The 21,760-nt window shown below is 38.6% G+C and overlaps 1 protein-coding gene across 6 annotated transcripts in view; it reads left to right on the forward strand.

The window, feature by feature from the left end:
- The window catches only part of LOC149231065 (Protein phosphatase 2C family protein), a 434,498-nt gene that overhangs the window by 380,233 nt on the left and 32,505 nt on the right, over nt 1–21,760 (forward strand). The window lies entirely within an intron of this gene.

Genomic DNA, 21,760 nt, shown 5'->3' on the forward strand with positions numbered 1-21,760 from the left:
ATTAATGATACAAATTCATTGATTTCAAACATAGATCTTCATCTAGATGTTAGTTTTACTGTTTACAAAGTAAGTTAGTAACATTATAGCATGCATAATACATACAAAATTCAAATATCTGCATAAACCCTCACAAACCTCATAAACCTTCATAAACCTCATAAACCCTCCCAAACCTTATAAACCCTCCCTCATAAACCCTCACAAACCTCATAAATCCTCATAAACCTCATAAACCCTCCCTCATAAACCTCATAAACCCTCACTTTTTTGGGATTTGAATCCCAAAATCGGGACATGACCGAGATTTGATGGTGTCCTGTTAGGACATGTGGTGTCCCATTTTTGGATTCGAATTCCCATCGAATCGTGTCGGATTCATGGGATTCGGACACGTGGCTTGTTTTCGACGAATCCAGTTTCATAGGTAAGCAACCATAAATTCCTCATTCATACATTTATGCAATATATTATTTATTTCTAAAATGGATTGTTTTATTGTATTCCAAATATCTTGGACTATTTAATCTGCGTAAATGAACTTTGTTCATTACATTGGTATCAAAGCTAGTCTGATCCAGCTTTTGGCCTTTAACTCTTCATCAAGTATTTTGTCATTGCAATTGAGACTTTTAGCCACAAAAAGTAAGTTTGGAGGTATTCCATCCTGCCGTTAGGTCGTTGGCCATTAAAAAACAGAGTATATATATATATATATATTATAAGTAAAAAAAAAGTTATATAAAAAATAATTAAATAAACAAAACAAAAATCGACCTACGACTATCTGTTGCCCTCGTCACTTCCCCTCGCTAGACCCCTAGCACACTATAGTCGTCGTTGCCTTCCCAGTTGCCACATTTGTCTACTGCAATCCGACACACTCGATTTGGGCGAACCATTAGTCACCTCACTACAACCACTTGTTGCAACCACTTTTGTGCGCGACCACTACCAACTAACTCGCTTCGTCCTGTGCCCATTCACTGTTCAACTTTCCCCATACTGTCGTCACTACCCCTATTGCCTTCTGACTGTCCACATTACTATTATTGCCTATACATTAAATCGGACTAGATCAATGATCATACAAGGACATTTTGTTGCAAATACTAATTTTGCAGAACACTTGAATTATTGTACATGTTGCAGCAAAATCTAGTAGGCCTTGGAGAGGGAAACCCTACAACGTATAAACTAGGAATATAAACAAGAATGGGGTAGTGCTCCACTGTCACCACAACCAAAACCCCCTACTCTTTATGGACTTTCATCGATGTGAGGAGTCCTGGTAGGAGAGAGATCACATATAATAGGTATTCTAGGGTTAAAGTGTGAAATGATCTCACTAGGAAGTATTCAAGAAAGACACAAGTTAGGTCCAAGAATTCACAAGGAAGCAATTCACTTTCAATGAAAAGATCTAGAAACAAGGGCTAAAGACCTAGGTTTTGATAGATTTGACGAGTGTTGGAGCAACTAAAGGTCAAGGTGAGGAGAAAAGGTTTCTTATAATGTATGTTAGCTAAACCAATGCTCATGAAACCTTAAATGAAGTCCTTAAGTTGAGGGAAGAAAAACTAGGGTTCCCCTCTTAGGGAAAACACCTAGAGCAAGAGAATTTATGGATGAAATTGGAATGCATGCCCACGAAATTGATAGGTTTTGTGGCAAACCCATCCTCTTGATGTTTAGTTTCTCTAATCACCAAAATACCTCCTCCCTAGAAATTCGCACCAAGCTCTAGCTTTCTAACCTAGCCTTGAAAGGACCAAAATCAAGAGAGAGAAAATGTGGATAAAAGATGAGATTGATCACCAACAAGTTAGACTAGTGCCTTGTTCCTTGGGAGAATGGAGTCTAGGATGATTTAGGTTAGCTAAACTTGTTTTCAAGGAGGCCGAAATTTGATGCCCTAGCAAGCAAATTTCAAGCATTTACCCACTCAATGAAAAATGGATTTTTATGGGAGAGCTACAATGAGTTCACCACTAGGACTATTCATCACATGTTATACATGAGTAATGTATGCAATATTCATCTAGATAGCAATTCAATTAATTTTCAACAAATTAGGGCACAATTTTACCATGACCTAGAATCAATAATTCCATACATTAGACATAGAAAAATAGATATTCAACAATAAAGAGCACTTACAAGACAACATGCAAGAATTCCTTCCATTATCCAAAGAATAGCTCCAAGAAATATCCAAGAATAAGCTCCAAATGTCAAAATGCATCCAATAGATCCAAATCTTCCACAAGAGAACAAGTGTGAATTCACTAGATAGGCCGAATCCTCAATGAGGTTGAATTCCAAGTGTGAAGATGATGAGAGATCACAAATGAATGATCTCCAATATATACATGTGTTACCAGTGTCTAATTATGCCTAGAAGCTCCTCAAATCATAAAATAATGGGTAAACTACAAGCAAAGTCACAAGCCAACCTTGTAGCTAATGTGAAACATAATAAAATCTCCAACAAGAGGGACGAAATGCTGATGCCACGCTGTCGTAGGCCCTTCTAGGCCTTGCGTTGAGCTCCTTTGGTGCTGTGACATGTAGAGGGCTCCTAAAATCAAGGTCCAAGGGTTCGCCCCTAGATCTTTCTCAAAATCAACTTGTAGCCCCAAATGTGGGTTTGGGGCACAAAACTAGGTCTCATGGGTCTCCACATGGTGAATAAGCTTGATTCTGCTCCAACATTGAGGGCTATGAAGATAATACTAGCCCTCACATGTCTCAAGGCATGAGACAAACCTCATCTAGGGATTGAATCAAATGTCACACCATGTAATCACTGCTAAGCTAGTTGGGGGCATGTTGGTCTAGGTGCATCATTCCATGAATACTAGAGAAAATGCATGAACGTTGAGGGTGTTGAATGTGCCGATGGCCATGAATGATGCTTTATAACTATCCAGAGTACCATGGTTGTGAATGCATCACTTTTGGGTGTCAATATGTGCCTCTGGACGACGTGGACCCCAACTAAGTTGCCCAAAGGCCAGACTTATAGATGGAACCACCTGCCAATTACACATATTATCTAGTGTCGCAACTTTCACCATCAAGTACATTAATCATTATCGTATCTAAGTGAACCAAGCTTGAAAGAAATGGGCATAATAACACTAAATATGTGGCTTCTCTTCCAAAATTGGGGTCTTAGTCACGTAATGGGGTTACCTCCATAGGTAGGAGTGACTAATAAACGACCCTATTAAGTGTTCCCAACCCCCAAAGGGAGGTGACACATCCTTGGTCCCCCTTTCAATTGATAGGTGCCATGTGAATAATGATGTAACAAAGGGAAAATAACTCCATGGCCATGTGCCATGGTCAAAGGGACTGACTATGATGGAATACCTCATCCTAGGTGTATAGATGTGAGGAGGAAGCAATCATGGATGCAAGTACATAATGTTGATGATCAAAGTTCAAATACAAGAAGTAAGCTCATTCAAAAGGGTTGGTTAAAGTCTCCAAAAGAAAATCATAACTTGGTAATCAAGTTTGATCCTTGGGCATTCTGATACATGAAGGAAGACTCATATGGAGATGAATGATGAGGATGTTGATGCTTTCATGAGAAGGTCATCATGATGAGGTAAGTCCAATTATTTATGATATTAGTTATCTGGTTAATATATTGTTTTGCTACCTGGAAGTATATTGCAAGAATACATGATGAATGTTGGGGCAAGCTCAACATATGATTTTGGCAATTATAAAGCCAAGATGTTTCCATGATTAAAATATACGTAGTGCACGAAGATAACCAGAAGATCAAGTTCAATTTCATAAGGAAACTATGATCAACTTGATGTTTGAAAAGGTTCATTGCTTTCGTTAATGATGACAAAGATGAAAGTGATGTGCAAGAGCGATGACCTAGATCCTGTAACAAGATTGAAGAAAGAAGATGGTTCCATGATACAAGCATGATATAATGAGATGCGAAGGAAAGAGAGTTGCAAAAAACCTAATAACGTTGAAAATTTCATGCTGATGTTTGAAGATGAAGTTGTACCTTGTTGGTACTTGAAGATAAAATGTACAAAGAATTGATAACCTCAAATGGAGGGACGATAAGTTGTTGTACCTTAAGCTGGTCAACTTCTATGATGATAATCAGGGTCGGTATCTTGGCAGGTGGTCTAGATGATACCTATATCCTTGTTGGGGTTGGTACCTTGGCAGGTAGCCTAGATGACACCTAGATCCATGATAAGTTGGTGTCTTAGCAGGTAGCCTAGATGACACCTGGTGTCTTGGCAGGTAGCCTAGATGACACCTAGATCCATGATAAGTTGGTGTCTTAGCAGGTAGCCTAGATGACACCTGGATCCTTGTTGAGAGGTATATTGGCAGGAAGCCTAGATGATACCAAGAACCCTATTAGGGTTGGTGTCTTGGCAGGTAGCCTAGATGACACTTAGATCTTTGTCGGGATGGTACCTTGGCAGGTGGCCTAGATACCTTGGCAGTTGGCCCTGTTACCCCTCAAACTAACAGGGGTCATGAAAGGGATTCCTAAAGGGAAACCGCTAGATCAAAGGGCAACGATGGAGGCTTAGTGCACTGTCACCTCAGCTAAGACTCCTTCCTCTTTACGGACTTTCATCGATGGGAGGAGACCCAGTATATATAGAAGGTCACTTGTAAAGGATAAATTGACCAATAGATATGAAGTGACCCTTATAATCCTTTTCCTAGTAGTGGTTTTAAGACTAGAGCTTTCTTGCTTGTCAAGCAAGGTACAAAGATTTCTAGGAGGTGAGGACTTGAGGGTTAGGTTTTAGAGGAATATGCCTTATGATTCATGAAGGAGTTTCCCAATCCAAAAACTTCCCGAATACTTATTGAAGAATTGACCTGTCAAAGGTATGGGACCACATGTGACCAAGTGTACCCGACTTAGGTTAAGGGGAAGAATCAAGAAACCAATGATGCTCTTAAACCAGACAAGGAAGGGGAAAGGATCAAAGCAAGAATTTTCACTTAAAAGTGTCAAATTGATCCTATGAGGCACTAGCCTTGGGAACACTAGGGCAAAGTTTGATCTCGAAGCTAGGGCTTGGGTTATCTCACAACTCCACCATCAGAATGGCTTCAAAATTGGAGGAGGCCTTGAGGACACACCAGCGCAAGAGGGGCTAGGAGATTGAACTTTTTGGAAGGCTACTTCGTCAGGAAAGTGATGCCCTATGTGAACCAACTTGGCTAGACCTAGAAGAAGGTGAAAAGGAATTGATTTTTGAATGACCACCTCTTGGTAGATCAGTGCCTCAATCTTGGGAGAATGGAGTCTAGGATAAATATGAATGAGGACCTTGTTTCTTGATCAAGGAGGCCTTAAGACTACTTTGCTTGCCTTCTACGGCAAGGGGAAGCAACCTTACAACTTTATGCTTCAACTTGCAAAAGGTGATGGCTTATCAAGATGAATTTGGTGATAGAATTATCTGTAGGAAATTTAATTCAAAATTACATGGCCCATACATTTAGAGAGATGTTATACACAGACAAAATTCCACAATTTAAGCAACAAAGGCATGCAACAATTAACCCTAAAAATAGTGAAATTCCCAATCCAATGTATATGAAAATGTAAATTAAGAATAACATTAAAAGCGTGTACTTACATGTAATAGAACATATCCAACCATCAACAATTTGACAATAGAAAAGCTCCAAGATAAGATAAGCCAAATGCAAACATCAAAATTCATCCATGCTCCAATTCATCCTCCAAGAAAAAGTGTGAAATTCTCAAGAGAGAAAAGAGATCCAATCCAAAGTGATGACGAGCAAATGAGTTCATCTCACTTGTATTTATACACTAATGAGGAGTTCGAATTTGTCTCCTAGGCCTACATAAGCCCCAAAAATAAAATAATGTGCTAATAACCTAGCTTTAGGTAACAAGCCCACCAAGCTAGCTCACAAATGAAATAATAAGCCTCTTAAGAGGTCAAATGATAAATAGTACATGTCGTACGACCCTCGAAGAGGCCTAATGAGGTCCATAGGTGCCATAATGAAGAATAAAACCCCTAAAAGTGATGGACAAGGGGTTGGTCCCTTGTTCCCCAAACAATAAACCTGTGGTGCTCCCAGTGGGCATGGGGTCACAATAATAACCTCATGGATCTCCAAATGAGTCGAAGATGCCTGTAGATCATCTGTAAGGGCTTTGATGATGGTGTAGGTGATTCCACATCATATTACAAATCCTGGGTCAGCTGCCAAGTGCATGGTACATCTGTGGGGCTGGCTGGGCAAAGTTGAACCAGGTGCATCTTCCTCATCCAATAGGTGAATCTCGAGCAATCTCTAAACATCCTCGGGGATCCATGAAGTGTTGTATACTGTTGTGGAGGCCCATCGCTCTCAACACACACCTTACATGTGCTAATGTATCCCTCTGGAGGGTTAGGAGTCAAGACCTCGTATAGGGAGACCAAACCCAAGATGGATACCATCTGCAATCATGCATAAGATCCAATGCGTCCCCTAGCCTCCCAGTACAACAAGTCATTAGAGAAATCAAGTAAAAGACCTTACCAACCATGGAGCACTAGTGGGGACTTCATAATGGCCTGTCCTTTCATAATGGGCTTCGGGATGTGCCAATGTCTCCAAACTCCAAATGGGGTTAACCAAGTATCTTATTAGGTGGTTTCTACTTCTAAAGGGGATAATATGTTCAAAGTACTTCCTTTAAAAGATGGTGGTATGTGATAGAAAGGTGAATGAAGTAGGGGATGAGAAGGGGCAACCCTGGGCCACATGCTGGGGTACAAGGGTAGCTAGTAAAAGGGAAGCCTACACTTGGGTATATGATGTATAGGAGGGAGCAATCGTGGTACATGAGGTGCTCCGACCTTGAATTTTCCACCCTAATTTATATGCCTTTTTCCTTTTTATGATTTTTCCTTGTTTAACTGCTCAGGGCTCAAGGGGTAAGAGCATGATGTGTGAGATGTAGCAGTGGATACCCCTTTTAGATGTAGGGTAGTTCATTGCCCACCAAGGGTTGGGACAATCATGGGTTCCTATATGATGAAGGAGGCTCATAGAACTTGTAGGAACCAGGGTGATGGGCATGTTGATGGGGTAGAGCTCATGTATTGGCTTTTTCCGATGTGCTAAATGTGTTTGTCCCGACCATCTTTTGCATTTTGTGGTAGTTTTCCTGTTGAATGTGGCCAATTATGCTTTTATGTTTTTTTTTTTAGTTGCATCAACCTCCGGGGCATCATTCCAAGCCTAACCCAAGGTGTGGGCCCAAGGAAGGGGAGAGCTAACCCAATGTGGACCTAGTGGAGGAATGTAGGCCCAGGTGGGAGAAATGATGAATAGGGTAATAATGAATGGAAATGGGGTAATATATGCAGATAGGGAAGCAGAACCACTCACCCAAAATCAGGGTTTCACGTGAAATACCATCTCTAAAGCCAAATGTTCAATAAAAGAGATCCCAGAGGACTAGAATCCAAGGTTAACATCCGAAGGGGTCTAGGGGACAAGAGCACAGACCTAGCCCGCTCTTTTCACTAAATCCCTCCATTAATACATGCCCAGAAGTGTCCATGATAAGAAAACTACAATACTCAATTACGAAATGACAAGGCATACCTTTAGATTCGGGAAGTCCACCTTCAAACATACGATCATGGTAGATGGGTGAGGGACCACATGGTTGGCTCAGGTGGCACAGAAATGGCACATGGAGCTAGTTGGTCGTTGCAAGGGGCTACTGGCTGCCGGTTGAGGACCATCTTGGAGGAAACAAATTCTCCTAGGGATATCACCCACAAAATGGTGGGTAACATCTGGCTCTAACTAGGACGTGACCTCTCTAAGAAGTGGATGAAGCTACTCAAACGAGAGGTCCCGAGAACTCTAACAATCTCTTGGTTACCGTAGACCTGTTTCCTGCATATTCCACCACTTTCTTTCACAATTCCTGAATTTCTTAGTTTTTGAATTTTGTAAATATAGGACTAAGAGAAATCTCCATTTTCTATGATTTTGCATATTAGGATTATAATGGAGTCGCCAGGGTGAATTAAAGTCCCTTGATAAATGCTTGCATCACACTACAAGTATTAATTTTGAAGCTCAATGAAGAACTAGGGATTTGTTCTTCCAACGGAGTCACAAATAATGATATGTCATTATGTCATATAGGGAACAAAACAAACGTTTCGTGTCCCCGACAACGACGCCAAAATGTTACCGCTCAAACTAGCAGGGGTCATAAAAGGGATTTCTAAAGGGCAACTGCTAGATCAAAGGGCAACGATGGAGGCTTAGCCCACTGTCACCTTAGCTAAGACTCCTTACGCTTTATGGACTTTCACCAATGGGAGGAGACCCAGTATATATAGAAGGTCACTTGTAAAGGATAAATTGACCAATGGATATGAAGTGACCCTTATAATCCTTTTCCTAGAAAGGGTTTTAAGAATAGAGCTTTCTTGCTTGTCAAGCAAGGTACGAAGATTTCTAGGAGAAGGATGTGAGGACTTGAGGGTTAGGTTTAGAGGAATATGCCTTATGAAGGAGTTTCCTAATCCAAAAATCCTTATTGAACTTGACTTCCCGAATGGTTCTTGAAGAATTGACCTTTCAAAGGTATGGGACCACACAGGACCAAGTGGACTCGACCTAGGTTAAGGGGGAAGAATCTAGCAACCAATGATGTTCTTAACCCAGACAAGGAAGGGAAAGGATCAAAGCAAGAATTTTCACTTAAAGGTGTCAAATTGATCCTATGAGGCACTAGCCTTGGGAACACTAGGGAAAAGTTTGATCTCGGAGCTAGGGCTTGGGTTATCTCACAACTCCATCATCAGAATGGCTTCAAAATTGGAGGAGGCCTTGAGGACACACCAACGCAGGAGGGGCTAGGAGATTGAACTTTTTGGAGGGCTACTTCGTTGGGAAAGTGATGCCCTAGGTGACCCAACTTGGCTAGACCTAGAAGAAGGTGAAAAGGAATTGATTTTTGAGTGACCACCTCTTGGTAGATTAGTGCCTTAGTCTTGGGAGAATGGAGTCTAGGATAAATATGAATGAGGACCTTGTTTCTTGGTCAAGGAGGCCTTAAGACTACTTTGCTTGCCTTCTAGGGCAAGGGGAAGCAACCTTACAACTTTATACTTCGACTTGCAAAAGGTGATGGCTTATCAAGATGAATTCAGTGATAGAATTATCCCTAGGAAATTTCATTCAAAATTACATGGACCATACATTTAGAGAGATGCTATATAGAGACAAAATTCCACAATTTAAGAAGTAAATGCATGCAACAGTTAGCCTAAAAATAGCGAAATTCCCAATCCAATGTATATGGCAAAGTAAAATAAGAATAACATTAGAAGCGTGTACTTACATGTAATTGAACATATACAACCATCAACAATTTGACAATAGAGAAGCTCCAAGATAAGATAAACCAAATCCAAAGATCAACATTCATCCATGCTCCAATTCATCCTCCAAGAAAAAGTACGAAATTCTCAAGAGAGAAAAGAGATCCAATCCAAAGTGATGATGAGCAAATGAACTCATCTCACTTGTATTTTTACACTAATGAGGAGTTCAAATTAGTGTCCTAGGCCTACATAAGCCCCAAAAATAAAATAATGTGCTAATAACGTAACTTTTGGTGACAATCCCACCAAGCTAGCTCACAAATGAAATAATAAGCCTCTTAAGAGGTCAAATGATAAATAATACATGTCGTAGGGCCCTCCAAGGTGCTTGATGAGGTCCATAGGTACCATAATGAAAAATAGGACCCTCAAAAGTGATGGACAAGAGGTTGGCCATTTGTTCCCTAAACAATAAACTTGTGTGCTCCCAGTGGGTGTGGGGGCACAATAATAACCACATGGGTCTCCAAATGAGACGAAGATGCCTGTAGATCACCTGTAAGGACTCCGATGATGGCTTAGGTGATGCCACATCATCCTACAAATCTCAGGTCAACTGCCAAGTCCATGGTACATCTGTGGGGCTGACTAGGCAAAGGTGAACCAGGTGCATCTTCCTTGTCCAATAGGTGAATCTCGAGCAATCTTGGAACATCCTCGGGGATCCATGGAGTGTTGTCTACTGGTGTGGGGGTCCATGGCTCTCAACACACACCCTACATGTGCCGATGTAGCCCTATGGAGGCTTAGGACCCCGTATAGGGAGACCAAACCCAAGATGGAGACCATCTGCAATCCTGCATAAGATCCAATGGGTCCCCTTCCAGTACAACATGTCATTAGAAAAATTGAGTAAAAGAGCTTACCAACCAGGGACCACAGGTGGGGACTTCATAATGACCTCCCCTTCCATAGTGGGCTTCGGGATGTGCTAATGTCTCCAAACTCCAAATGGGGTTAGCCAAGCATCCTATTAGGTGGCTTCTACTTTTAAAGGGGATAATACGTTCAAGGTACGCCCTTTAAAAGGTGGTGGTATGTGATAGAGAGGTGAATGTAGGGGATGAGAAGGGACAACCTTGGGCCACATGCTGGGGTACAAAGATAGCTAATAAAAGGGAAGCCCACACTTGGGTATATAATGTATATATGACTTTTGCCTTTTTATGATTTTTCTTTGATTAACTGCTCAAGGCTCAAGGGCAAAGAGCATGATGTGTGAGATATAGCAGTGGATACCCCTTTTAAAGGTAGGGCGGTTCATTGCTCACCAAGGGTTAGGACAATCATGGGTTCCTATATGATGAGGGAGGCTTATAGAAGCTGAAGGAACCAACGTGATGGCCATGATGATGGGGTAGAACTCATGTATTGGCTTTTGCTCATGTGCTAAATGTGTTTGTCTTGACCATCTTTTGCATTTTATGGTACTTTTCTTCTTGAATGTGGCCAATTATGCTTTAACCTTTTTTTTTAGCTACATCATGTTGAAGAATTTAGGGCAAATGTGTGTAGTGTGATTCTTTGTTACTTTAATAACAATTTGTGGAGTATTTTTACTTTTGATTATTAGCTTATTCTTCTTCTTCTTTTTATTAGTGCATATGTGTGTACTTCATCAAACTACTACCAAAAGATGAAAATAAGAACACAAGATGTTGGCTCTCTGCTAGGGCCAAAGGCTCTCTTCTCTTGAGAGGAAAACTCTTTAGTGATTTTCTCTTATTGAAGCTTCTATTGATCAATGCCAAACCCTAGACCCTTGACTAGGAGATCCTCCAAGCACAAGTCAAGTCCTTTCAAGATCACTTCCTCTTGCAGCACTTTGTCTTCCTCCCTTCGACACTTCTTCCGACCACTGTTGTAGACTTAGGGTAGCAACAATGCAACCCTAATTCTCCACGTGTGTGAGTGATTCTCCTCACAAAACTATGTTAGACTTGTCTTCCTTTCTTCGTTTGCATACCATTCTTCCACGCTTGAGAGAAAGGCTTAGTAGGCCTAGTTTGAACCCTAAACAATGAGATATATGTGGCTGTGATAATGCTGTTGTGTTGACCACAGTCAACCCTCCTTCACTCGCATGTGTGACTGTAATAAGCCCTAGAACATACTTCTAAGGCTTCGTTATTTCTTCTTTCTTCCTTCGCTAGGGTGAGAGGTCCTTTCGCTTGTCTTGAGATACCTTGGGAGCCTAGTGTCAAGCCCAAACAACACAAAATAATGGATTGCTTGTTCCTGCTATCATACCTGCAGATTTCTCCTCCTCTTCCTCACACGTGTGACTGTTTCTAGCCCTAGAAACAGTCCTTTACCTTCGCTGTCCTTCCTTCTTCCTTTGTTGCACCTTGGAGACCCTTTAGACTCCCCTTTCCTTCGTTCTCCTGGTTTCTTGTCTTCGCTTATTTCAGAGATCCTTGAATGTGTTTTAGAGGAGTGGACAACCTCTATATATAGAGGTCTGTCCCTCCATTTAGTCTGACTTGTCAAGTGTTTGTAGGCCGACTTGAGGACTGTTAGGAGGCTGATTTATTGAGCAGACTTCGGATAGTTTCCATGGTGGTGTAGCATGCTTGAAGGAGCTTCTTGATGGTGCCACTGCATAGGAGTAGACTTGAATTTGCTTGGAGGTTTTCCCTTTGACTTTAATATATATTTATACAAGGTGTAACATGCCCTTAAGGTCTTCAACATAATGCTTTTGACTATTTGACTCACCTATAGCACTTTAAATAGTGGTAGACCTATTTCAATGAGCAAGAAACTCATTGACATATATTATAAAAATAATATTTCTTTTCTTGAATAAATACAAATATCAAGAGTACATTTATGAAGACCGAACCTATTTACATTTCCTTCAACAATCCCTCTTAACTAGGGAGGTATTCATACAATATTCCAAAGTGTTTGGCTATTATCAAGCTTGAAGAATTCACATAAGAGAAACCAGATTTGCAATCCATTTGTTATAGCATCATATCCATCAGCATTGTCATAGTGCAAGGCCTTGACTAACAACTCCATCTCTCGACGAGATCATGCGTACAATGTTGGCGAGACCAATGATTTATAGACACCTTCATCATTGTTTATCAAGGTATATACCCACCCGGATGTTCTCTGAGTATGACCTTCTAGGACTATTCTTATCTTGGGTTCCCAACCATCAAATAATATCGGTCCTCTTGCCTACTCTTGTCTTGGATGCCCTACACATCCTTAAAGAGTATCAGATGCTAGATGATTGCCTAATCCTCTCATTCTTTCTTCCCAAGTGAAGACAAGAATGTTGTGTCTATCTGTGTCTACATTTCCATTCATGGCCTTCATCTAGACTTATGGCTATTAGCCTTGGTCTAGTAGATGACCCATGAAATGGAAAAGTCAATTGTCACTCCTTTGTAATCAGGGGTGATCCAAAACTCGCTCTTGATTAGGTCCCTGTCAGAGCTCCCTCTTAACTAGGGGCTCTTTCATTTATCAACAACTTTTTCTTCAGGTGTCCTTCAGCTGCTTGATCTTCTTCATTTCTTTGACATCATGGAGTCTTTGTTCGGACTTCTTCTAGGTAGGGCACCATCCATTGATCACTTTCCTTCCTAGGTTGTCATGTCTTTCTTCCTTCGTGGAAAATGGCTTTCTTGTCATTCATCGGGTTTTCTTGTCATCAAACGAGTGCGCGAAGCTTTTATTATTTCAAACAAGATGATACAAAGAGATCTTGATAGTGTTAAGCTCAGGCTTGCATAAAGGCAAAATTTTGCCTTGGCCAAACTTTAAGCATAAACACACACACTTGACTTGAAGAGCAAAGAAGCACTCAATGATTCAGATGTGGGCTTCCTCTTGCAGTCAAAAAATGAAAAGACCTAAGATGCTATCCTATCTAAAAATTTGAAATTATTGAGGGTCCTATCGGATATCTCAAATCCAAACATTGTCTACCCAATATTCAAGTACAATAATTCAAAAAGCATTTGTACGTCTGGAATCAATATTCTAATACAATAATTCAAAACGCATTTGTACATTTGGAATCAAAACTATTTACCATTGTCCTTTTGGACTCCGGTCACTATCATAATCATCGGATGAGAGATCTCTCTTCAAATAAGAATCTTCAAGAGCTTTTAGATATTCCATCTCGAAATCATACTCGGTAGGGTCTTGGGCATCTTGATATACATCCAAAAATAAAGTGTCTTTTTCTTCTGTTCCTTGCTTTTCTTTTCCTTTCTAAGATGCCGTTGCTGTAGATATAGCTTTTGCTTTTGAAGACTGGCCCACTTCCAATTTTATGTTGTCTTTAAAGACATGATGATTTTGATAAGGCTGTCTAAAGGGATCATCTTTCTTTCTCCACCTGTTAATGTATGCTGTCGGGTTTACTTCAATATCTAGAAAAGAATCTTTATGAGCTGTAGAGAATGCTGGTACTGGTTGAACTGATAGCTCGATCCCATCTAATAATTCCCACTTGAAAATCTGGAACATATTGGTGGCAGTCTCAATAGTGTGTTGAACCCATATTCTACAATTATCACTTATGATATCTCTATTTTGCCATCCTAACTCAAAATTGAATGAAGTGCACGTTATTAAAGCCTTCTGCTTTATTGAAAATCTTAAGACTTTCTTTTCCCCTTGCAGTTCATCAAGTTTTTTCAGAATATGAATCTTTTCTGTTAACTTGGCTCTGCTGAATTCTTTTAACCAAGTTATTATCCTCTTTATCTCTTCAATGTTATCGACTAAAACAGAAATTTTTGAGAAAGTATTTTCAAACACTTGGTCAAATGGATTTGGTGAGATTGCATTTCTCATTTCTATACTCTGATAATCCCATGGTGATGACAATATTCTCAAGTATTGGATGGTTCTTTCTATACACTGAGATGTTCTTATCACTATCTTCTTTCTGCAAAATCCTTCTTTCATTTCCCAATCTGCAAAAGGCTTGAAAAGTTCATACTGAGGAAAAGTATCAGTATTAGCATAATGTTCATCATTTCTTTGCAGGGAAGAGGCTTCTAATTCTTCAAAGAGATCTGGGATTCTTAATGTCCTCAGATATCTTTGAACTTCATGTTTGATATTTATATCTTCTAAATCCATCATTTTAGCACTAGTGAAAATCTCTAATGCAAAATCGACATTGCCAATCATCTGATAGAAATTTAAAATCTGCAAAGTCCATATCATGGGCTTTGTATATTGGATGGACCATAAGTCATCAAGGGTTCTGAAGTATATTTTTACCTTCATGTTTGGTAAAGGATATACCTTTACCAGCTCTGCATCTAACCTTAGAAGAATGCCAATGTTTTTGGATTCCCAAGCTTGGCACTTTTGGATCCACTGATTTCTCCTTAATCTTAGCCCAACAATCTTTTTAATTTCTGTACAAAGAGCTACATAATGTGTTTCCAAAATCTTGAATCTATATACAAAAGTGGAAAAATCATCTTCCTCGCTTGGAATGTCAAAAAGACTTTTGTTGCTGCTGCTGACTCTGTGAGCTTTGTTCATGTCTCTTGTTAAAGCGTCTGCAAGATAATTAGAATTTCCTGGAACCCATTCTACATTGTAATCATACTGCTGGAACCAGATTTGCCAGGATAGCAATCTACCTCTTGCCATTTGCCTAGATATCTTTGCTGCTAAAAATATTTGAAATTCATTGAGTCAGTTCTGATTAAGAATTTCTTTGGAGCAAGATAGAGTTCAAACCTTTGAATACAATTGAATATTGCAAGAGTTTCCTTTTCAGCGTTTTTCTGATGGGGAAGAAATTCGCCAGATGTATAAGCGCATAATTCTTCTTCTTTCTTATCTTCTCTTTTTTCAAATAAGACTACTGCCCAAAATTCGTCTGAAACGTCGGTCTGCAAAATTAACAAACCTTCTCCTGGGGGCTGTAGTTATGGAAGATTCTGACATTCAGCTTTTAATTTCTTGACTGCTTCAGTCCCATGTTCTAACCATCCCGATTGCAAATGTTTTCTGATCGGAGCAGTCTTTTCTGAAAGTCTAGGGATGTATTTATGAATATAATTTAGTACCCCTAGAAATCGCTGAATCGTTTTTGTATCTTTTAGCTCATTAGGAAAATCAGCTAATTTGGTCAGTACATGTGGTTGCATTTGTATGTGACCATTCACCACATGAATTCCTAAAAAATCAATATTTTCTTGAAAAAGAACCATCTTCTTTTCTGACAAAACTATCCCATGGTTCTGAACTTCATTTAAAAATATTTCCAAATGCTTTAAATGAGTTGTGAGGTCAGGACTATGAATCAAGATGTCATCAATGTAAGTAATGATAAAATCATACTTACCGAATATGAAATCCATTCTCCTTTGGAAGAAGGCAGGAGCATTCTTCAAACCAAAAGGGACAACTTTCCACTGGTAGAAGCCTGGACATGTAAATGTTGTTTGTGTTTGTCTTCTTCTTCAATCTGAATTTGATAGTAACCTGATTTCATATCAAATTTGCTAAAGATTTTGTTGTGCTGGATCTTCTGCATAATGACCTCTTGTCGCGGCAAAGGATAATTGAAACTTTGGGTGATAGCATTCAAAGGTTTGTAATTTATCACCATCCTTGCCTTTCCTCTTACTATTTCAGAATGATTTCTAACAAGAAATGCAGAACAAGAATAATGTGATATGCTGGGTTCAATTAACTTTAAACTCAATAACTCAGCAATCTGCTTTCTAATTTCTAATTTCTTGTTCATCGCTAGGAGTACAAGGAATGAGCTTACCTTTTACTCCATTATCATGCAACGTGACAATTTCCTGCTTTGGACTTTCCTTTTCCCAGAATTTCTGAGGATCTTCTGAACAACTTTTAAGCAATCTTTCATATATATCATATTGTTCTTGAGACCATTGAGGATCAATGACTGCTTTTTGTTTTGTCTTCATGCTTTCTTTTTCTTCATAAATTTGCAGCACTTCCTGCCAATTCCTAGAATCATTTTGTGGTTTTCTAGCACCAACTTTTCTTTGGCTATTTTCTTTTCTAGCCTCTGAGTCTGCAAATTGTAATCTAGGCACAAAAATTGCTTTCTTTTTCAGATTGATAATCAACTTATCCTCACTGATTGTGACTGGGAGAACAGAATTAATAAATGGCATACCAAGAAATAAACTAGCTGAGGGATCATAGTGCTGAATAGCTGAAATTTTTACAATACTCCCTCCTACTTTTAAAGAAATATTATCAACATAATGAGTCAAATTTACAGTTCCTCCAACAGTTTCTGATACTAATATGTTCTGCAATGGCTTCCACATTCCTTTGAATAAGGATGGGCATGCTAAATTGTTGGAGCCTCTGGTATCAATGAATGCATCTACATTTATCCAACTATTTCTGACTTGAACTGACACTGGTATATACAATAAATTATTGGTTTTGACCATTTTCTTCAAAAAATTATGTTCTGCTTCTACATCAAATTCTGGCATAGGCATAGAAGATGAAGGACCAACATTCTTTTGATAAGGACAGAAAGAATTTAGCTTTGGCAAAGACACTGGTTGCTTACCTTTATCTTTAGTTTTTTTAGGGGACCAACATAGTGACACAGTTTCACTTGTTGCTTCGCTCTCAGATTCTTTTTCAAATTCATCACTGAAATGTAATTCATCTTCTTCAGATAGTTCGGACAGTTCTTCGTTTGAACAATTTGTACAAATATTCATTTTTTGAGAAAATTCTGGAATCTCTTCTTCTTCTGACAAAGAAGCATCAGTTAAAATATATACATCTGATACTTCTTCCTGAGAATCAACAATTGACCAATCATCAACAAAATCTTTGATTTCAAAGCAAGCTTTTAATTTGTTGGACGAACTATTTGGACATTTTCTGGCAAAGTGTCCTTCTTGCTTGCAAATGAAACAGTAGTTATTGTTCTTTCTGGGTTGTTTCCTTTTTTTCAAAAAACAAAATTTCTTAAATGGTCTTCTTGGGTTGGCTACCTTCTTTGGTTTAAATCTACCATATCTTCTGGATTTCTTTTTTCTTTTGAAAGGTGTCCAAGGAAGAACAGCACGACAAACATCAGTACTGGGAGTTAAGTCATGTGCTTTCTTCTGCCAACATAAATATTTAACTTTTTCTTGGCACCTAAATAGTAGATCTATCCAATAAATCTGATCTATTGTTTTATTTTGAACTTCAAGATCCTTTGAGATCAGATCACCGAGATTTCCTGGAAGTTTTGACAAAAATGCAATTTTTTGGGTTGAATCATTAGAAATATTTGCTTTATAGATTTTGGTCATAAATTCTTGACCAAAAGATTCTAGAAACTTCAAATCTTTCAGCTCCATCCTAGTGAGATCTGTAATGATTTGTTTCTTTTCATCCACTGGTTCTGGCACGAACTGGGTTTTTAACAGTAACTCAAGGGTAGATAACCCTGCTGCAATTACTGCTTGTCTTTCTGACTCTGGTGGCCCTGTCCACCAATCATATACAATGCCAACCATCCTTTTTTCTGCTAGGACAAATATGGATACATTATCTAGTCTGGTGGTTACTTGCATTTGATATAACACACCTATCCATATTCGAATTGACTATCCATTGAGGAATTATGTTCAATCAAAGGAGCACAGTTGGCTGATTTTTCTAATGAGCTGAAAGATACAAAGATGATTCAACGATTTCTAGGGGTACTAAATTATATTCATAAATACATCCCTAGACTTTCAGAAAAGACTGCTCCGATCAGAAAACATTTGCAATCAGGATGGTCAGAACAGGCAACTGAAGCAGTCAAGAAATTAAAAGCTGAATGTCAGAATCTTCCGAAACTACAGCCCCCAGGAGAAGGTTTGTTAATTTTGCAGACCGATGCTTCAGATGAATTTTGGGAAGCAGTCTTATTTGAAAAAAGAGAAGATAAGAAAGAAGAAGAATTATGCGCTTATGCATCTGGCGAATTTCTTCCCCATCAGAAAAACTATTTCACTGCTGAAAAGGAAACTCTTGCAATATTCAATGGTATTCAAAGGTTTGAACTCTATCTTGCTCCCAAGAAATTCTTAATCAGAACTGACTCAATGAATTTCAAATATTTTTTAGCAGCAAAGATATCTAGGCAAATGGCAAGAGGCGGATTGCTATCTTAGCAAATCTGGTTCTAGCAGTATGATTTCGATGTAGAATGGGTTCCAGGAAATTCTAATTATCTTGCAGACGCTTTAACAAGAGACATGAACAAAGCTCACAGAGTCAGCAGCAGCATCAAAAGTCTTTTTGACATTCCAGGCGAGGAAGATGATTTTTCCACTTTTGTATATAGATTCAAGATTTTGGAAACACATTGTGTAGCTCTTTGTACAAAAATTAAATAGATTGTTGGGCTAAGATTAAGGAGAAATCAGTGTATCCAAAAATGCCAAGCTTGGCAATCCAAAAATATTGGCATTCTTCTCGGGTTAGATGCAGAGTTGGTAAAGGTATATCCTCTACCTAACATGAAGGTAAAGATATATTTCAAAACCCTTGATGATCTATGGTCCATCAAATATACAGAGCCCATGATATGGATTTTGAAAATTTTGAATTTTTATCAGATGATTGGCAGTGTTGATTTTGCACTAGAAATTTTCACTAGTGCTAAAATGATGGATTTAGAAGAGATAAATATCAAAGATGAAGTTGAAAGATATCTGAGGACATTAAGAATCCCAGATCTCTTTGAAGAATTAGAAGCCTCTTTCCTGCAAAGAAATGATGAACATTATGCTAATACTGATACTTTTCCTCAGTATGAACTTTTCGAGCCTTTTGCAGATTGGGAAATGAAAGAAGGATTTTGCAGAAAGAAGACAGTGATAAGAACATCTCGGTGTATAGAAAGAACCATCCAATACTTGAGAATATTCTCCTCACCATGGGATTATCAGAGTATAGAAATGAGAAATGCAATCTCACCAAATCCATTTGACCAAGTGTTTGAAAATACTTTCTCAGAAATCTCTGTTTTAGCCGATAACATTGAAGAGATAAAGAGGATAATAACTTGGTTAAAAGAATTCAGCAAAGCCAAGTTAACAAAAAAGATTCATATTCTGGAAAAACTTGATGAACTGCAAGGGGAAAAGAAAGTCTTAAGATTTTCAATAAATCAGAAGGCTTTAATAACTATTGGCATAATTTCAGGAAACTGGACTGCAAATGTCATATGTTTAATTAGCCTGCTATTATCCACTAGAATGTGCACTTCATTCATTTTTGAGTTAGAATGGCAAAACAGAGATATTATGAGTGATAATTGCATAATATGTGTTCAACACACTATTGAAACCGCAACCAACATGTTCCAGATCTTCATATGGGAATTATTAGATGGGATCGAGCTATCAGTTCAGCCAGTACCAACATTCTACAGCTCATAAATATTCTTTCCTCAACATTGAGTAAACCCAACAGCATATATTAATGGGTGGAGAAAAAAAATGATCCCTTTAAACAACCTTATCAGAATCATCATGTCTTTAAAGACAACATAAAATTGGAAGTGGGCCAGTCTTCAAAAGAAAAAGCTATATCTACAGCAACGGCATCTCAGAAAGGAAAAGAAAAGCAAGGAACAGAAGAAAAAGACACTTTATTTTTGGATGTATATCAAGATGCCCAAGACCCTACCGAGTATGATTTCGAGATGGAATATCTAAAAGCTCTTGAAGATTCTTATTTGAAGAAAGATCTCTCGTCTGATGATTATGATAGTGACCGAAGTCCAAAAGGACAATGGTAAATAGTTTTGATTCCAAATGTACAAATGCTTTTTGAATTATTGTACTGTACAAATGCTTTTTGAATTATTGTACTGGAATATTGAGTAGACACCATTTGGATTTGAGATATCCGACAGGACCCTCAATAATTTCAAATTTTTAGATAGGATAGCATCTTAGGTCTTTTCATTTTTTGTTAGAGTGCTATTTAAGGATTGCAAGGAAGAGGAAGCCCATAATACTCCTTTGTCATCTTGTCCATGCTTCGAAATATTCTTCTCATGGATGCTTCATTGTACTTGCTTGTTTACATGCTTTGACCGAGTAGCCCATCATGACTTCATCCTGATATTGCTTCAACATTGTTTTTTCTTTTGTTGGATGGCTTCTTCATCACGACTATCTCCGTAATGTAGAATCAGTTATCTACACCTTTTGTTGATTTTTAATGTACCTTGGACAAGTGGTTTGCCATGGGTTAGTCTCTACTTAGGGAAAAGTGTCCAAAATAATTCTTTTCCGAAGTGTGACTTAATAAAGTGAAAGTGACTTTATAGGTGGTAAAGTCAATGTTAAATTATAAAGTGAAAAGTGACTTTAGACCTAAAGTACAATGTGGGTACTTTATTTAGTGGGTGAGTTAAAAAATAGAAAGTGAGAATTAAATGCACATTTATTCACATTTCTTGATCTAAATGAATCTGAGCCATTAGATCTTAGGGTTGCCCAAAAGTCATTTAGGGAAACAAAAGGGGAAAAGAAAAGAGAGACTCCATTCATTCTTTATGAGCATATTGGAGAAAGGAGGCTAAGAGTTGGAGAAAAGTTCTGACGAAGAAATTTGTTGCAGCAAGCTGAAGGAGTGATTTCTGGGCAAAGCTGGGTATGGAAATCAAGGCATATAAGACAACAGAAGGTACAGTACGAACAACATTGAATGTTGTGAGCTGCGCGCCGTTCGAGAGAAGTTTTTGAGAAAAAATCTGTATAGTACAGTCTGTACAGTGGTATCTGTACCGTACATATTTTCCACTTCAAATGGGCACGAAAATTAAGGCAAAGTGGGCACTATTTTCAAGGAGTTTTGCGCTGAAGTGATAAGTTGTATTTTGTTGTTTTGTCTTGTCTGCATATGTATTTTTCTTGAATTTGAGGAGCTCTCTAGTAGGTTTTCCCTAGAGAAGATTGAAGGGGTTTTGCCTGGGCTTAAGTTGACCAAAAATTTGTGTATTTTTGTGTCTTGTTGGCTTGGTTATGTCCATATTTATTTTCAGCATGTGTTGACAGTCCCATGTGTTTTAATCTGAAAATTTCATTTCCATAATTCTATATGTTGAATGTGTGTTTATGGGAAAGGGCATTCAATTGAATGGGAGTGATAAGGTGAAATTAAAACCGGGTTGGGATTGCAGGGAACTTTTTTTAGTCATCAAATTTCAAAATGGTATCAGGGCTACATGCTGAAAATTGCAGTTTGAACAACAGACTATAGTTTGGGACAACAAACTAAATTTTTGGACAACAAACTGT

The sequence above is a fragment of the Pinus tabuliformis genome, chromosome J, assembly GCF_031772625.1.
Source record: "Pinus tabuliformis cultivar Carrire ecotype Pingquan chromosome J, CPIR1, whole genome shotgun sequence".
Taxonomy (NCBI): Eukaryota; Viridiplantae; Streptophyta; class Pinopsida; order Pinales; family Pinaceae; genus Pinus; species Pinus tabuliformis.